The following is a 17,220-nucleotide window of genomic DNA, read 5'->3' as shown; positions in this document are numbered from 1 at the left end:
CTTTTTCCCCCAGTCTCCTTGAAGCCCCCTCTCAGTCTTCTCCACCTAATTAAGAAACTGAAACATATGACCAGTATCTAATTTTATTTAAATTGCACTGGCATCTTAATTTTAAGAAACTAAGTTATTCCACCCTCTTTAATAAATAAAATCTTAATTATTTGCTTATTTGTATACCCTTGATTTTCTTACGGTCACTGCTTTTAAAACTCAAAAAAAGGAAAAGAAAAGAGAAATCATTGGATTTTTCACACAGACCAGGCTAGAAGTAAATAGAGCCTCTGCTTACTCAAAGGCTGACTTGACTAACCAAGCAGTATACAAAGATGACAGCAAATGGCTCAGAGCTGAGTTGGTAAAATGTCTGCTCTTTCTTGTAGGACCACAAAATTGAGATCTGTTAAGAATAATCCTTTCAAAGAGTAAGAAATTATAACTGCCTTCCTATCTTCCCTTTCAATTGACAGGCCTGAAAGCACTTGGAAAGTTATTAACAGTGAATTCCCAAATAATCAATAATAAATGACTTAGCAAATTTTGTTTTAAAAAAATTTATTCATAACCATTGCATATTCAACTTTCATTCAAATTTTGATTTCATAAGCAACTTTTTAAAGTAAAATACTACTACATTCAACTTCTCAGAATACTGAGAACTTCAAGGCACACCAGAATGTACACATGCCAAAATCTCATTTCAATGATGATAAATACTTCAGGACAAGACTGAGCAATATTTCACAAAAAATACTACTTTTTAAAATTCAAAGCAAGCACATTTTAAGAACAGTATAGAAGGCTAATACTTTTTTTCTTTTTACAAAAATTGAAATACTATATTTTCTTGCTAGTCATGCTTAAGTGTTACTTTGAACAAGTTTCTAATGTAAATCATAAAACTATTGTTTCTAATAAATGAATCATTCGTCTTTCTTCCTTTTTATGTAATAATCACTTTTGTTATCTAAACGACCATCTTCAACTTGTTTAGTTTTCAAAATTAAATGTTTAGTGTAATTTCATTAACTTTAAAAAAAGAAAGAAAAAAACAGCCAATAAGCAACACCTATGACTGAGTTGTGCAAAACTTCCCTTTAAGTAAAAGGCTAAAACGAAACCAGAAATTTTTTTCCTTAACACCCATATTATACATGAATGGTACAGTTTACTTAACTGTAACTTCCTGGCTATCCCCACCAATACAATTAGATTTTTTAAATGAAAACTTGACCTAGTTTTCTTTGTGGTATAAAAAGAAAAGAAAATTTTCTTTTTTTTCTCAAGTCATACAAGGAAAGAAAAAAAATAATCACACAAAATATTTAAAAATCACTTTCACAAGATCTAAAACTTACCAGAATTGAATGCTTTGTTTTCCCTTAGCAGTTAAGTGCAATCAGGCATGTGACTGACTACACACATTTTTTCAGAGAGTTAAAGAACACATTCAGCCATGTTCTTCGACAGGTAAGAACCACCCTCCGTTTATCAGCTCAGGAAACAGCCAGAAGCAAACACGCAAAATCATAACAAGTTACTACCTTCAAATATTCTCGTCCTCTCTTTGTCCTTTGGGCTTGAAAATAAAAAGCAATCCGGCAAGTTTTATGCTGTTAAAATGGCTCCTGTAGATTGGGGAAGTGATGTCTGTGCTTCAGCTTATGAGTCATACGTGAAACTAAGTGTTTCTAAGGGAGGCACGCCCATGTTGCTGTGGACCCAATTATTCTGCTAGGTCAAACATGCAAATCCAAAGGTAAAAACGGGGGAGAGGTACAGAAAAAGGAGACAGAGCCAAGAAGCAAGAGCTACCTTGATTAAGCCATTATTCAGGTCATGTAATTATCATAATTTAAAATTAACAATAAAATCAGAATCTATAAGGAAGCAGAATCTACAAGGAAGAAAATTAAAAACTATGTTATTTAAAAAAATAATCTCAATTTGCAAAAATCACTTTTATATATCAAGTAAGTAAAAGTATGAATGAAAATAAACATATGGGAAGGAATGAAGGGAGACTGCAAATTTTCTGGCTTTTAATGTAATAATGAACTGGTGAATCCAACCTGGTTACTCATTACCTCTTATATGAAAAGGGAATATACTGCTATGTAATCTGGAAAAGCTAGCAAACTGCTATACTAGATACAGATTTACAAGTTCACTAAACAGATAAAATCCACTAGAAAATTCAAAGTTCAGTGGAAAATTGTGTATTAATCTGGTTTATTAAAAAAAAAAAAGAAAGAAAGAAAGAAAGAAACCTCAAGATCAAGGTTAGAAAGGAACCAAAGCCCAACACAGCAAAACGACTTTAGAACTATAAGCCTGATAAAACCCAACTTTAAACAAATCTATGCAATCATGGTCCATAACTACTTCCAAGTGACAGCCACATTTAGCTTCCAAACAAAACTGTCCACAAACAGAAGCAAACCCTGTGCACAGCACCCAGTAGGGCTCTGCTGCACTGGTCACGACAGCCATATGGGATTGGCCAGCCAAAGAAGGGACCAGTTAGGATCTGCTTTCCAAGGTGACAAGGTGTCCAAGAAATAAATAGGATTTAGCAAGATTTTTTCCGTTTAGTTAATTACCTAAGAGTAATTTGTCTTAGAAGAGGCACAGCTAAAAAAACAGTCACTGACTTAGACAAGAACTTCCCAAACAGCTACAAAACGTAATGATTGTAATCTGATTCTCTGCCCATTAAGTGTCTATTTAGTTCATTCGACTGAACACTGCTTGGTTTTTTTACTAAAATTATCTCCATAGTTTAACAAATTATTAATAAAAAATTTTGCAAAAAAAAAATCACATTTTCTACTGTCAAATGGCTTATTGTTTTTTTAATAAACTTTATTTTTTAGAACAGTTTTAGACTTACAGGAAAATTTACAAAGATCAAATGGCTTATTTAGCATAGAGCTCATTTATCCAGAGTGACTACTTGGAACCCTAACACCAAGACAAAAGTTCTGAGCACTCACAGATGTCCACTGGAAAATCCCTAAAGTCATTTCTAAGAGCTGAAATTTATTTTAGACAGTATCCATTCATGCCTAATAATTTGATTGTCTTTTAGCTAATTAAAAATAGAAATTATAAGGGGTGAAAAAGGCAACAGTGAAAGGATGACAAAAACAAGTGACATACTGAATAAGATAATGAGAGACTTTTTTTTAAAAAACCTACAAAATTACAAATAACTACAACATCAAAAGTACTGGGATCTGAAGACATCCTGTAAGGTCAGTACATACTCCCTAAGTTAAGAGTGCCTCTAATTCAGCATTATTATGATAAATGATAAAGGTTTTTAAAAGACAAAGTAACATCAAGTGTGTGAAACTTATGAAATATGGATACATAAAAGCATAAGCTTCTGCTATTGAGGAATCCATATATAGCCCTTCATTATTTGATAATGGTAAATATCTGGAACATAATTTAAAGGAAATACTTTTGCTACCAGCATGTAGAAGTGAATAAAGAGGTGTAAAGTAAAAATAATTACCCCTTTTCAACAGAAACGAATATCTTAGCTGATGCTAGGGAGATGATGCCAGAGTTGCTATTATAATACATTGTTTGCCCCTTTGCTAAGGGGTGTCCCTATAAGCACTATTTTACCACCTACAGGAATTAGATCTTGGTTATATTCATAGCCCCAAAAAAATCAATCTCCACAGAAAAAAAAAAAATTGGCAAGCAGTTCAGCAAAGATTCTAGAGTCAGTCTACTTGGATTCAAATCCCACCCAGCTCTGTTACCCATTATCTGTGTGATCCTGGACAAATACTTAACAGTCCTATGGTTTATCTGTAATTTAGGCTAACAGTATCTACCACAAAGGATTATTGTGAGAATTAAAATCAGTCCATTACTATTCATAATACACAACAAACTTTCACAACTCAAAAATAAAAAATGAACTAGTTATTTAAATAATTTCCATTTGAACAGATACTTCATCAAAGAAGAGTTACAGATGGCAGATAACCAAAGATCTCAACATCATTACTCAGTTCAAATTAAAATCACAATACGACTATACACTATTACAGTAGCTTAAAAGAAAAAACACTTGACAATACCAAGCATTGGTGAAGATATGGAGCAACTCACACGTTGTTGGTGGGAATAAAAACTGGTACAGCCTATTTGGAAAATATTTTAACAGTTTCTTACAAGCATACACTTACAAGATCTAGCAGGCCTTCTCCTAGATATATACCCATGAGAAATAAAGATATGTCTATAAAATCTTCTACATAAATATTTATAGCAGTTTTATTCAGCATCACCAAATACTAGGAACCTAAAATGTCCATCAACTGGAGAATGAATAAACACATTTGGTATATCCATATAATGAAAAGCTATTAGCAAATAATAAGGTATGAATTTCTGAACTTCTGATATATGCAACAACATGGATGAATCTAAAAGCATTAAGCTGAGTTAAATAAGCCAACTTTAAAATATACACTGTTATGATTACATTCACATGACTTTCTGGAAAAAGCAAAACAAAAACGACAGAAATCACATCAGTGGTAGGGGGGTGAGGGGAAGAGGGGAAGGGACTGACTACAAATGAGAACATGGGAACTATGTGTGTTCATGGAAACATTATGTACAGTGACTGTGGTACTATGACCTTTACAAGAATCAGAACTGTACAACTAAATAGAGCAGATTGTACTGTATATAAACTGTATCTCAATAAACCTGACTTTAAAAAAAGATCTGCTTCATGTATAATACAGTGATTAACACAGTGCTGGGCACCAAATAAGAACTTCATAAATATTAGCTGTTATTATGCTTCATAGAAGCAACCAATATCAGATACTGCAGGATAAGCTCTAACTAAATCTCTAAACTCTTATGTAAATAAAATATGGAATCTTAGACTTGTTATGGGAAAATAATGTACCTTTCTATACCGTGGGAATCTTTATTTCTAAAATTAGATATATACCAAGTCAACATAAAGCTATCATGGCTGCCTGGGGTTAATTCCCAACATTTATATTTGAACTATTAACTGAGAAAGATTCAGCCATTGGAATGAATATTTTAAATGCCAACTAAAGTTAAGACATTGTTTATTTCTTTCTCTAAAAGAGAACTTACGGAAAGAATTTACTGTGTAAGTGTGGGTAAAACAGCAGTATTTCCAGAATCTCTCCCCTGACCTTGGGCATCTCCATATCAATAGGTGTTTCCAAGGGTAGAAAGAGGAAGTCCATCTCCCTATCAAAAGGTGATTACAAAGATGAGAGGAGCGGGGGTATAAAAGATGGTAGGGTCCCCTTTTTGCAGCCAGGTGGTGAGAGACACGGACTAGCAGAAGTGGATGACTGCTGTAGGCAACAAATGGGTTTCTCCAACTTTATTTCTCCCTTTGACTGATTTCGGTTTCAAAGGTAATTTGCCCCAGGCTCGGAGAAAGATTCCCCCCCACACACCCCTGGAGTTACATCTGGAGGTAGTTAGCAAAACCTCTGAACCCAAAATCTGTCTTCATGGGTACAACCCATGGGCAGGCTGCCCCATGGATGGTGGGGAATACCCTGAACCCCACCCCCGATAGATGGTGGGGAGGCCCCAGTGGCTGCAGTGGTGGAGGGTGTGGCTTCACCCAGGAGCCCCCAATCCCTGGGGCTTCCTCATGGGGAGCCCCTAGTGGGATACTAGGCTGCAGTAAAGCACCTCCTATACAGGTGAGGTCTTCCACAGAATTGGGGAAGGGTGGAGACACTGGAAACTGTGGAATCAGCCCATCGTGAGATAGAAAAACTGCTTAGAGGCCCTGAGTAGCTATGGAGCAGCAGGACTGTGGGATGTTTGATTGTTGAGATAATAGAAAGGATTACCGAGGAGAGAGACACACTTCCCCAGGAGAGAAACACACTTCAGCATCACTTGGAAGAGCTGGGTGATGACCTATGCTCTTAAGAAAAAGAGACAGTAATTGAGAAGACAGGTTTGCTCTCGGTAAGATAGGTTAGCAGCAAGGAAGGAAGCAGCCAGAGAATCTGCACTGCAGAAGGCTGTTGGGGAGGAGAAGGAAAGAGCTGTGCCTTCAGCCCTGGAGATGGTAGAGGAGGTGTTAGGGGAGGATAAAAGGGTGGAACCAACAGCAGAACCATTGCTGAGGCCACCACCCAAGCACCAGCCTCTCCTGTATTAGAGGCCCACCAGGTTGTAATTAAGAAAGTAAAAATGCAACAAACACGGGCTCCTCAGGGGAGGAGCAGCCCCCTCCCCAAGTTGTAGAGCCATGCTCTGGCCCTATACCCAGGATGAGGTGGTAGACATGGGCATCCAGTTTCAGCAAGACCATCAGAACCTCTGCCTACATGGCTTTTGCATCTCTGGGATATAGGGGTTTAGAAAACATTGTTTTGCCAGGTTCTAAAATGGGTAGACTGGCTTCCGAGACTCACCCTTCCCTCCAGCAGTGGTTGCAAAGTGCCCATCACACCTCAGGGAATCAGGCAATTCTGGATTGGATGACAGCAGACATCAGGGCAGTTTGGCCTAATCCACGTGATTTACCATACTACCTACTAGCTGGAAAATGTATGCAGAGCTCCAGAAGCTGTTACAGGAGCTGGGCATGAAAAATATCATCTATAATATAGACCTCCAGGGCCCCAATGAGGAGTTGTTCACTGCAGGAATGAGAAATCTGGTGCTCCATACAGCTGCCCCATCTCTCTTTGGGGCCCTAGTGATTATTCTTGACACCCCCCCAAAGGGAAACCCATAAGTGAGGCTAATTGTACTTTAGCAGATCTGGGGAAGGTTGAAACAGTAAGAGCATGGAAGGAAGCACAGGCTATGACTGAAAGGAGAGGTGCAAAGGGCCCCGTAAAGGTGTCGAGGACCCAGATGTGGGTTGATTTGATAAAAGTGGGGGTAGTGGAAAAAAAACTTGATGGGCAGCCCAACAGGATCTTGTTAGAACTGTGGCACCAATTAAAGCCAGAGCAGCAGACTTCAGCCTCACAGGAGGACAATGGGATGTTACAGTCTGACTGAGGTGGGGGTCCTGGCTCCCACTTGGGGAATGTAGTGGGGACTGGATGCCACATGTATAATTAGCAATTCGTTGGTCCCCCATGAATGTATAACGTGTCCTGGCGCTGGTGGACTCAGGAGCTGAGTGTCCTCTGATTTATGGCAACCCTGAGTGTTTTCCCAGGACCCCTGCTGTGATAGATGGCTATGGGGGTAAAGCAATTAGAGTGAAGAAAGCCCAAATCCCCTTGGGGATAGGGCGTTTATCCCCAAAGGAGTATACCGTGTACATTCCTCCCATCCCAGAATATATTTTGGGGGTAGATATCCAGCATGGCCTGTGGTTACAGACCCCTGCAGGTGAGTTCAGGCTGAGGGTACATGTGGTGAAGGCAGTTCTCAGGGGACATGCTAAGTACCCACCAGTAGCTCTGCCTGTGTCTTGGCAGGTGACAAATACTAAGCAGTATACATTGCCTGGGGGGACACAAGAAAATTGGAGAAACTCTACAGAGTAGGAGAAGGTGGGCATAATAAAGCCCACTCATACTCCTTTTAATTTTCTGGTGTGGCCAGTGAAAAAGCTGGATGGCTCCTGGCATATGACCATGGATTACAGGGAACTGAATAAAGTCACACCCCCTTTTACATAATGCTGTCCCCTCTATAGCAGCCCTTGTGGACACACTCAGTCAGGAACCAGGGATGTATCATTATGTTGTGGACCTTGTTAATGCTTTCTTCTCTATTGACATAGTACAGGAGTCAGAACAGTTTGACTTCAAGTGGGAAGGCTGGCAGTGGACATTCACTGTCCTTCCACAGGGACACCTCCACAGTCCACCATCTGTCATGGACTTGTAGCCCAGGACTTGGCCACATGGAAGAAACCACAAATGGTATGGCCGTATCACTACACTGATGATATCATGCTCACATCTGATTCTCTTGCAGATTTAGAAGGGGCAGTTCCTAGTCTGCTGCAACATCTACAGGAGAAAGGATGGGCTGTGAACAGTACCAAAGTTCAAGGACCTGGTTTGTCTGTAAAATTCTGGGGGTTCTCTAGTCGGGTAAAACTAAAGTCATTCCTGAAGCAGCTATAGACAAGGTCCAGGCTTTCCCCACTCCTCCTGTGGCAGTATTATGTGAGCTTTCAGGCTACTGGAGAGTGTTTATCCCGCAGTTGGCACAAATTTTGAAGCCCTTATACCAGCTGGCACAAAAGGGCACCAAGTGGGACTGGGATGAGACATGTGCAGCTGCTTTTACTGCTGCTAAGCAAGCAGTCAAGGCCATACGGGCCTTGAGTGTAATGGGCTCATTAAGGCCCTGTGAGCTAGATGTAACTGAAAACGGTTATGGATGGGGTCTTTGGCAGCAGCTTGAACAGACATGCTAACCTACTGGATTCTGGTCACAACTATGGAAAGGAGCAGAGGTCTGGTACACCATAAGAGAGAAGCAACTGGCTGCTGTTTAACACACCTTGCTGGCCACGGAGCCCATCAACAGAACAGAAATAGGTAATAACCACCTATCCCATCACAGGGTGGGTGTGAGACTGGACCCAAAGGCCACAGAGTGGTGTGGCACAGATGCCTACAATGGGGCGCTCATTTACAGCAGCGTAGCTCCCTCTCTATTAGCCCCTTAGGTGGAGAACTCCAGCACTCATTGGGGCCAGTGACCTATACCAGTGGAAAGCAGGAAGAACTTGCTTTTCAGCCCTTGGTAGCTAAGAGTCCTGATCAGGAGTGAAAAGCCCCTATACCTGAAGATGCTTGGTATACAGACAACTCCAGTCGTGGGCAGCCCCCAAAGTAGAGGGCTGTGTCTTTCCATCCTAAGACTGAGACAATATGGATGGAGGATGAAGAGGGGAAGTGCAGCCAGTGGGCTGAGTTGCGGACAGTATGGCTCATGATCACCCAGGAGCCTTCCCCTATAGTTTTCTGCACTGATAGCTGGGCCATATGTTGTGCCTTGACCCTGTGGCTACCGACATGGTACCATGCCAACTGGATGGCTGGTCACCTGCCCCTTTGGGGGCAAGTGATGTGGCAAGACCTAAGGGCCTCTGGTCAGACTAAGACAGTTACCATATATCACGTGACTGGCATCCCCAGGGAAGGATGAAGCAGACACACTGGCCCAAGTGCGCTGGCTACAAGAAAAGCCTGCCTCTGATATAACCGAATGGCTTCATCAGTATTTGCTGCACACGGGGCAAAAGACAATGTGTACTGTAGCCCATTGGTGGGGCTTGCCACTGACCTTTGAAGAAATCAGCAGAGCCCGGAAGGAGTGCCTTGTGTGCTCTAAGAGGGACTTACACCAAGTCCTGTAGCAACATGGGATAATAGTAAAGGGGCTGATACCTCTTGTCAGGTGGCAGATAAACTGTACTGGGCCTCTACCCATATCAGAAGGATATTGGTATGCCATGACATGGGTGGACACGGCTACTGGACTGTTGGTTGCTTTTCCTGCATGTCATGCAGATCAGCAAATGATCCAAGAGGGGGCTCAGAGTACCTCTTTGCAGCCTATAGCTGGCCACAGATGACTGAGAGCAATCAAGGCACCCACTTTACTGGACATGCGTTACAAGAATGGGTGCAGCAATTAGGAATAAAGTGGAAGTCTCATGTACCATATAACCCTACTGGGGCAGGCATCAAAGGTACAAGGGTTTGTTAAAATTTGGCCTGAAGTTGAACACCAATAGTCTATGGGGCTGGTCAGTTCGCTTATGGACAGTGCTGTGGTGTTTAAACGAGAAGCCCCAAAAAGGAGCCTTGAGCCCTGTGGACATGCTAACACACATTGCTGCCTCTTCTACACAACTGTACATGCAAACCAAAGAGGAGTTATTGAAGTCATAATATGTCCATCAGAGCAACAGCCTGCTGCCAGCCCCTACTGCATTAAAACCCTAGAGACTCTGTTGAATGGACATGGCCCTGGACAGTTTGACACATGGACCAGCGATGGCTGGCCCTTCTGGCACCTTAGAGAAAAGGCCTGGAAGTTGGCCTCCTGTGTGTTCCTGGAGTAACAGCAGAGTGGTCCCCAATGATCACCGTAGTGTACCCAAAACATCCAGGAGGTAAGGGCATCTTACAGGGAAGCTTCACTTTATCTTTATGGCCAGTGCATTTACCTCCTGTAGCCCTATATATTGACCCATCTGTAACTCCCACAGAGATGGGGGTGAAAGTCTGGTATGCTAGACCAGGACGTTGAGATTTCTGGAGAGGTGAGCTGTGGGTAAAATTGCAGTATTTCCAAACTTGTCACCTTGCCTTGTATCATCATATCAACAGGTGTTTCCACAAGTGGAGAGAAGTGTCCATCTCCTTATCAATGGGTGATTACAAGGGTAGGAGGAGCAAGGGTATAACTGGACCAGAAGTTTGGTGGCAACCCTTTTTTGCAGCTGGGTGGTGAGATACATGGGTGAGCAGAAGTGGACAAATAAACAGGTTTCTTCCACTTTATTTCTCCCTCTGACTGATTTCAGTTTCAAAGGTAATTTGCCCCAGGCTGGGAGAAAGATTCCCCTCCCCTCCCCTGCTCCTGACCCCTACTCCCACCCTGAGTTACAGCTAGCAAGGACTCTCTTCTTTCTTTCTCGTTACTTCTCCTGGAACTCAAAATTGAAAACATCTAGTACATGGAAATACAGAACAGTCTAAAGTTCACGGCTATGAAACCTGAGCTAAAAAAAGGTTTGGCTTGAATCTGTCCTCTAGTTCAGGAGCTAACATGCTATTACTAGCAGGAATGGAAGAAAAGATCAAACCATTTAAATGATAAATGACCAAAATCACTGTTTTCTGCTATTTAAACATAAAAGTAAAAATTTAAAGACCAAGATTCAGTGTTATAAATCTTCCTGTGGAACATAATTAATTTTGTTGATCTTAACACCTCTCCAAGTGGAATCCCAAGTTCTGAGAAATATGTAGCATTTCCAATTGTGAGCTTAAATGTCAAACATAATTCTCTATTATCTATCACAAGGGTTGGTTTAACCACAGATTACTAGGAACCATCCATAAGGAATGTCCTACTGAACATGTTTCTGTGTATTTTAAAAGACATGATTTGGCCCATGATTTGATATAGCTGAATTCATAAAACTACTTGCGTTGCAAGATTCTACTATAGGCAATATTTTCGGCATTAGTCTTTCCTTTCTTTGTCAAAAATAACCAAGAATTAATTGCACAATTATTTTTTATGTTTAAGAATTAAGCCATATTCTTTATGATGCTCCCATGTAACATGCAATGTCAAGTTTCATACAGATATGATATTGTATCTCTTACGATTAAATTTTAAATTCAATATTAAAGACTATTTTTTACCTCAGTGGATTATAACCAGGGGTGCACCTCTAAATTCTCTAGAGGAGCTTTTTGAAGATGTGTTCCTACTCCTGGAAACAGATTCAGTGGTGCGGGCAGAGCCCAGGCTTAGGAGAACCTCTGCTCTGATGCTGTGCAGCCCCAGAACCTACTGTTGTTAGTTCTCTTCACACAGCAACCACTCAAGACGACACTGGTCACCTTACTATTCGATACTCTCTAAATGCTGTGGAAAGGAAATCTATTTTTTATATTGAGTTTAGGGTGAAACTTAACTCCTCTTTAGAACCTAAAGCATCATTCGTAGAAAATATCACAATAAGCTAACTGTCCCTCTCCCTGCTACCAACTGCCTACTTTCAATTCACCTTTCACTCTATCAGAGAAATCGTCCTTAAAAAAACAACTCTACGAGTGATAAGATCATCACTCATGGCCAAAAAGCAAACTTTGATTACCTACACACAAAATAAAAATCTGGATTACTTGTCATATGCAAAACTTCCACATTCGAACCTCAACTAGCCCATTTCTAGCTCTATGTTCCCACTCCGCACCTCTCCCCACTTTTGTTTCTCTCTCCCCCTTCTCTCTCATTTCCTCTCTCTCTCCCTCTCACACACAATCTCTCTCTCTCTTACTGCTTACTGATCCATCCTTCATAGTCTCCATTCAAATATCTTCTCTGCATGAAGGCTTCCCTCAATAGCCCCGATTATGATTATTATTACAAGAACTTATCAAAGTCTGAAAGGGACCTTAAAGGTCTTCTGTACAGTCCAGTGGTTTCAACCATTCTGTTAAGCAGCTGAATTCTTAAAAAATCTTCAAGGAACCTTGATACTACATATATTTAAGTCTTCACTGTTTTAAAAAAGCCTTGAACAATGACCCAATCCAATCTCATTTTAAAAATAGTAGAAGGTCTACAGAGATAAGTGGAGGGATCAATGTCAAGTTAATGACTGATCTGAAGTACTCCTAGGCATTCATTCAACAAATATTTGTTGAGCACCTACTACATGCCAGGCACTGTTCTAGGCCCTTGCTGTACAGCACTGAACAAGAGACACATTGTTGATAAATGATCTCTACCCACATGGTGCTTATATTCTAGCAAGAGAAAGAGACTAATGTTATGAACTTGAAACATAGTACATTAATAATAAATAGAAGATAAAAATAAAATATATAGTACATCAGTGATAAGGACCATATGCTAAAGAAGGAAAAAATATACAGCAAAGAGGAGCATATGGCATGTGACACATACTCGGGAGGATTTACTTTTGCCAGGTCACCTTTGAGTAAAGACCTCCAGCCACAGAGACACATCTGAGGAAGAACATTCCAGGCAGAAAAAAAACCTGTACAAAGACTCTAACAGGAAGCTGGTCTGTAATGTCCAAGGAAGCAAGGAGGCCTATTTCCAAGTACAGAAAATAAGGACAGTATTGGAGAAAGAGGGGGAGAACTAGAAACTAATGGAGAGCCTCACTGTTCAGGGATGTCAATTAGAGAGCTTTGAGAATCCTGGTCATCAAGATTTGATGGCTATATTGAAAACAGACTGCAGAAGGGCAAGGTTGGAAGCAAGGAGAAACTAATGCAATACTCATAAAAAATGACAATGAGGGGCGGAGCCAAGATGGCGGCGTAAGTAGAGCAGCGGAAATCTCCTCCCAAAACCACATATATTTTTGAAAATACAACAAATACAACTCTCCCTAAAAGAGAGACCAGAGGACACAGGACAATATCCAGACCACATCCGCACCTGAGAGAACCCAGCGCCTCGCGAAGGGGGTAAGATACAAGCCCCGGCCCCGCGGGAGCCGAGCGCCCCTCCCCCCAGCTCCCGGCGGGAGAAGAGCAGGCAGAGCGGGAGGGAGACGGAGCCCAGGGCTGCCGAACACCCAGCCCTAGCCATCCGGACCAGAGCGCAGAAACAGGGCGTGTGTGGGGTGCTGGAAACTAGGGAAACAGGACAGTAAGACCTGTGAGTGGGTCCCGAAGCCAGCGCCCCTGTGACAAAGAAAAGCGAGTGCTTTTTGAAAGTCTTAAAGGGACAGGGACCCCACAGCTGGACAGAAGCGTCCCGGGACACATAGCCCAGCGGCTAGGTATCCCGGGGAACTAAGGGCACCCTAACCCCTTGGGCAACAGCACACCTCAGAGACCCCTCACGGAGATAAACAGCCGCCCAGCCATTTCTCCTCCTATGCGGCTCTGCCATATAGGAGCAGTCGCCCAAGGCAGGCCACGCCCACAGCAACCGCGGAGCTAAAATACACAGCAGCCAGGCAAGAATCAGAAGCCTCATCTGTGCGCAGCTGCCCAGCACATGCCGCTAGAGGTCGCTGTTCTCCCAGGAGAGCAAGGCCACAAACTAACAAGAAAGGACGTTCTCCCAGCCGTCACTCATGCCAGCTCCGTAAACTATCTCTATCGCCAAGAAAAGGCAGAATTGGAGGCAGACCAAGATCACAGAGTCAACCCCTGAGAAGGAGGCAGACCTAACCAGTCTTCCTGAAAAAGAATTCAAAATAAATATCATAAACATGCTGACGGAGATGCAGAGAAATATACAAGAGCTAAGGGATGACGTCCAGAGGGAGATCACAGAAGTGAAACAATCTCTGGAAGCATTTATAAGCAGAATGGATAAGATGCAAGAGGCCACTGACGGAATAGAAACCAGAGAACAGGAACACATAGAAGCTGATGCAGAGAGAGATAGAAGGATCTCCAGGAATGAAACAATATTAAGAGAAATGTGTGACCAATCCAAAAGGAACAATATTCGCATTATAGGGGTACCAGACGAAGAAGAGAGAGAAAAAGGGATAGAAAGTGTCTTTGAAGAAATAATTGCTGAGAACTTCCCCAAACTGGGGGAGGAAATAGTCGCTCAGAGTACGGAAGTACACAGAACTCCCAACAGAAAGGACCCAAAGAGGACAACACCAAGACACATAATAATTAAAATGGCAAAGATCAAGGACAAGGACAGAGTATTAAAGGCAGCCAGAGAGAGAAAAAAGGTCATCTACAAAGGAAAACCCATCAGACTTCTTAACAGAAACCTTACAGGCCAGAAGACAAGGCATGATATATTTAATGCAGTGAAACAGAAGGGCCTTGAACCAAGGATACTGTATCTAGCACGATTATCATTTAAATATGAAGGACGGATTAAACAATTCCCAGACAAGCAAAAGTTGAGGGAATTTGCCTCCAACAAACCACCTCTACAGGGTATTTTAGAGGGACTGCTCTAGATGGGAGCACTCCTAAAAAGAGCACAGAACAAAACAACCAACATATGAAGAATGGAGGAGAAGGAATAAAAAGGGAGAGAAATAATTATCAGGCTGCATTTGTAATAGCTCAATAAGTGAGTTAAGTTAGGCAGTAAGGTAGTAAAGAAGCTAACCTTGAACCTTTGGTAACCACGAATCTAAAGCCTGCAATGGCAAAAAGTACATATCTTTCAATAATCACCCTAAATGTAAATGGACTGAACGCACCAATCAAAAGACACAGAGTAACAGAATGGATAAAAAAGCAAGACCCATCTATATGCTGCTTACAAGAGACTCACATCAAACCCAAAGACATTAACAGATTAAAAGTCAAGGGATGGAAAAAGATATTTCATGCAGACAGTAGGGAGAAAAAAGCAGGTGTTGCAACACTAGTATCAGACAAAATAGACTGCAAAACAAAGAAAGTAACAAAAGATAAAGAAGGGCACTACATAATGATAAAGGGCTCAGTCCAACAAGAGGATATAAACATTATAAACATATATGCACCCAATACAGGAGCACCAATATATGTGAAACAAATACTAATAGAATTAAAGAGGGAAATAAAAAGCAATGCATTCATTTTGGGAGACTTCAACACACCACTCACTCCAAAGGACAGATCCAACAGACAGAAAATAAGTAAGGACACAGAGGCACTGAACAACACACTAGAACAGATGGACCTAATAGACATCTACAGAACTCTACATCCAAAAGCAACAGGATACATTCTTCTCAAGTGCACATGGAACATTCTCCAGAAAAGACCACATACTAGGCCACAAAAAGAGCCTCAGTAAATTCAAAAACATTGAAATCCTACCAACCAACTTTTCAGACCACAAAGGTATAAAACTAGAAACAAATTGTACAAAGAAAGCAAAAAGGCCCACAAACACATGGAGGCTTAACAACATGCTCCTAAACAATCAATGGATCAATGACCAAATTAAAATGGAGATCCAGCAATATACGGAAACAAATGACAACAACACAAAGCCCCAACTTCTGTGGGACGCAGCAAAAGCAGTCTTAAGAGGAAAGTATATAGCAATCCAGGTATATATAAAGAAGGAAGAACAATCCCAAATGAATAGTCTAATGTCACAATTATCGAAATTGGAAAAAGAAGAACAAATGAGGCCTAAGGTCAGCAGAAGGAGAGACATAATAAAGATCAGAGAAGAAATAAATAAAATTGAGAAGAATAAAACAATAGAAAAAAAATCAATGAGACCAAGAGCTGGTTCTTCGAGAAAATAAACAAAATAGATAAACCTCTAGACAGACTTATTAAGAGAAAAAGAGAGTCAACACAGATCAAAAGAATCAGAAACGAGAAAGGAAAAATCACGATGGACCCCACAGAAATACAAAGAATTATTAGAGATTACTATGAAAACCTACATGCTAACAAGCTGGAAAACCTAGAAGAAATGGACAACTTCCTAGAAAAATACAACCTTCCAAGACTGACCAAGGAAGAAACACAAAAGTTAAACAAACCAATTACGAGCAAAGAAATTGAAGAGGTAATCAAAAAACTACCCAAGAACAAAACCCCCGGGCCAGAGGGATTTACTTCGGAAGTTTGTCAGACATACAGAGAAGACATAATACCCATTCTCCTTAGAGTTTTCCAAAAAATAGAGGAGGAGGGGATACTCCCATTCTATGAAGCTAACATCACCCTAATACCAAAACCAGGCAAAGAGCCCACCAAAAAAGAAAACTACAGACCGATATCCCTGATGAACGTAGATGCAAAAATACTCAACAAAATACTAGCAAACCGAATTCTAAAATACATCAAAAGGATCATACACTATGACCAAGTGGGATTCATCCCAGGGATGCAAGGACGGTACAACATTCGAAAATCCATCAATATCATCCACCACTTCAACAAAAAGGACAAAAACCACATGATCATCTCCATAGATGCTGAAAAAGCATTTGACAAAATTCAACATCCATTCATGATAAAAACGCTCAACAAAATGGGCATAGAGGGCAAGTACCTCAACATAATAAAGGCCATCTATGATAAAACCACAGCTAACATCATACTGAACAGCGAGAGACTGAAAGCTTTTCCTCTGAGATTGGGAACAAGACAGGGATGCCCACTCTCTCCACTGTTATTCAACATAGTACTGGAGGTCCTAGCCACGGCAATTAGACAAAACAAAGAAATACAAGGAATCCAGATTGGTAAAGAAGAAGTCAAACTGTCACTATTTGCAGATGACATGATATTGTACATAAAAAACCCTAAAGACTCCACTGCAAAACTACTAGAATATCGGAATTCAGCAAAGTTGCAGGATACAAAATTAACACACAGAAATCTGTGGCTTTCCTATACACCAACAATGAACTAATAGAAAGAGAAATCAGGAAAACAATTCCATTCACAATAGCATCAAAAAGAATAAAATACCTAGGAATAAACCTAACCAAGGAAGTGAAAGACCTATACCCTGAAAACT

The 17,220-nt window shown here is 41.0% G+C and overlaps 1 protein-coding gene across 9 annotated transcripts in view; it reads right to left on the bottom strand.

Annotated features, from left to right (window-relative positions):
- ELF1 (E74 like ETS transcription factor 1) overlaps positions 1-17,220 on the bottom strand; it is a 122,011-nt gene that overhangs the window by 81,271 nt on the left and 23,520 nt on the right. Inside the window, exon 1 of one of the 9 annotated variants that reach the window (XM_036893818.2) lies at positions 1,542-1,691. The exons of 7 other annotated variants lie outside the window; for them this stretch is intronic. The gene's annotated coding sequence lies outside the window, so the exon portion shown is untranslated. Of the gene's footprint in view, positions 1-1,355; positions 1,692-17,220 lie in introns of those variants that run through there. One more of the 9 variants, XM_036893820.2, reaches the window with a different exon arrangement.

The sequence above is a fragment of the Manis pentadactyla genome, chromosome 17 (genome assembly GCF_030020395.1).
Source record: "Manis pentadactyla isolate mManPen7 chromosome 17, mManPen7.hap1, whole genome shotgun sequence".
NCBI lineage: Eukaryota > Metazoa > Chordata > Mammalia > Pholidota > Manidae > Manis > Manis pentadactyla.
This window is presented reverse-complemented; position numbering and strand designations above follow the sequence as displayed.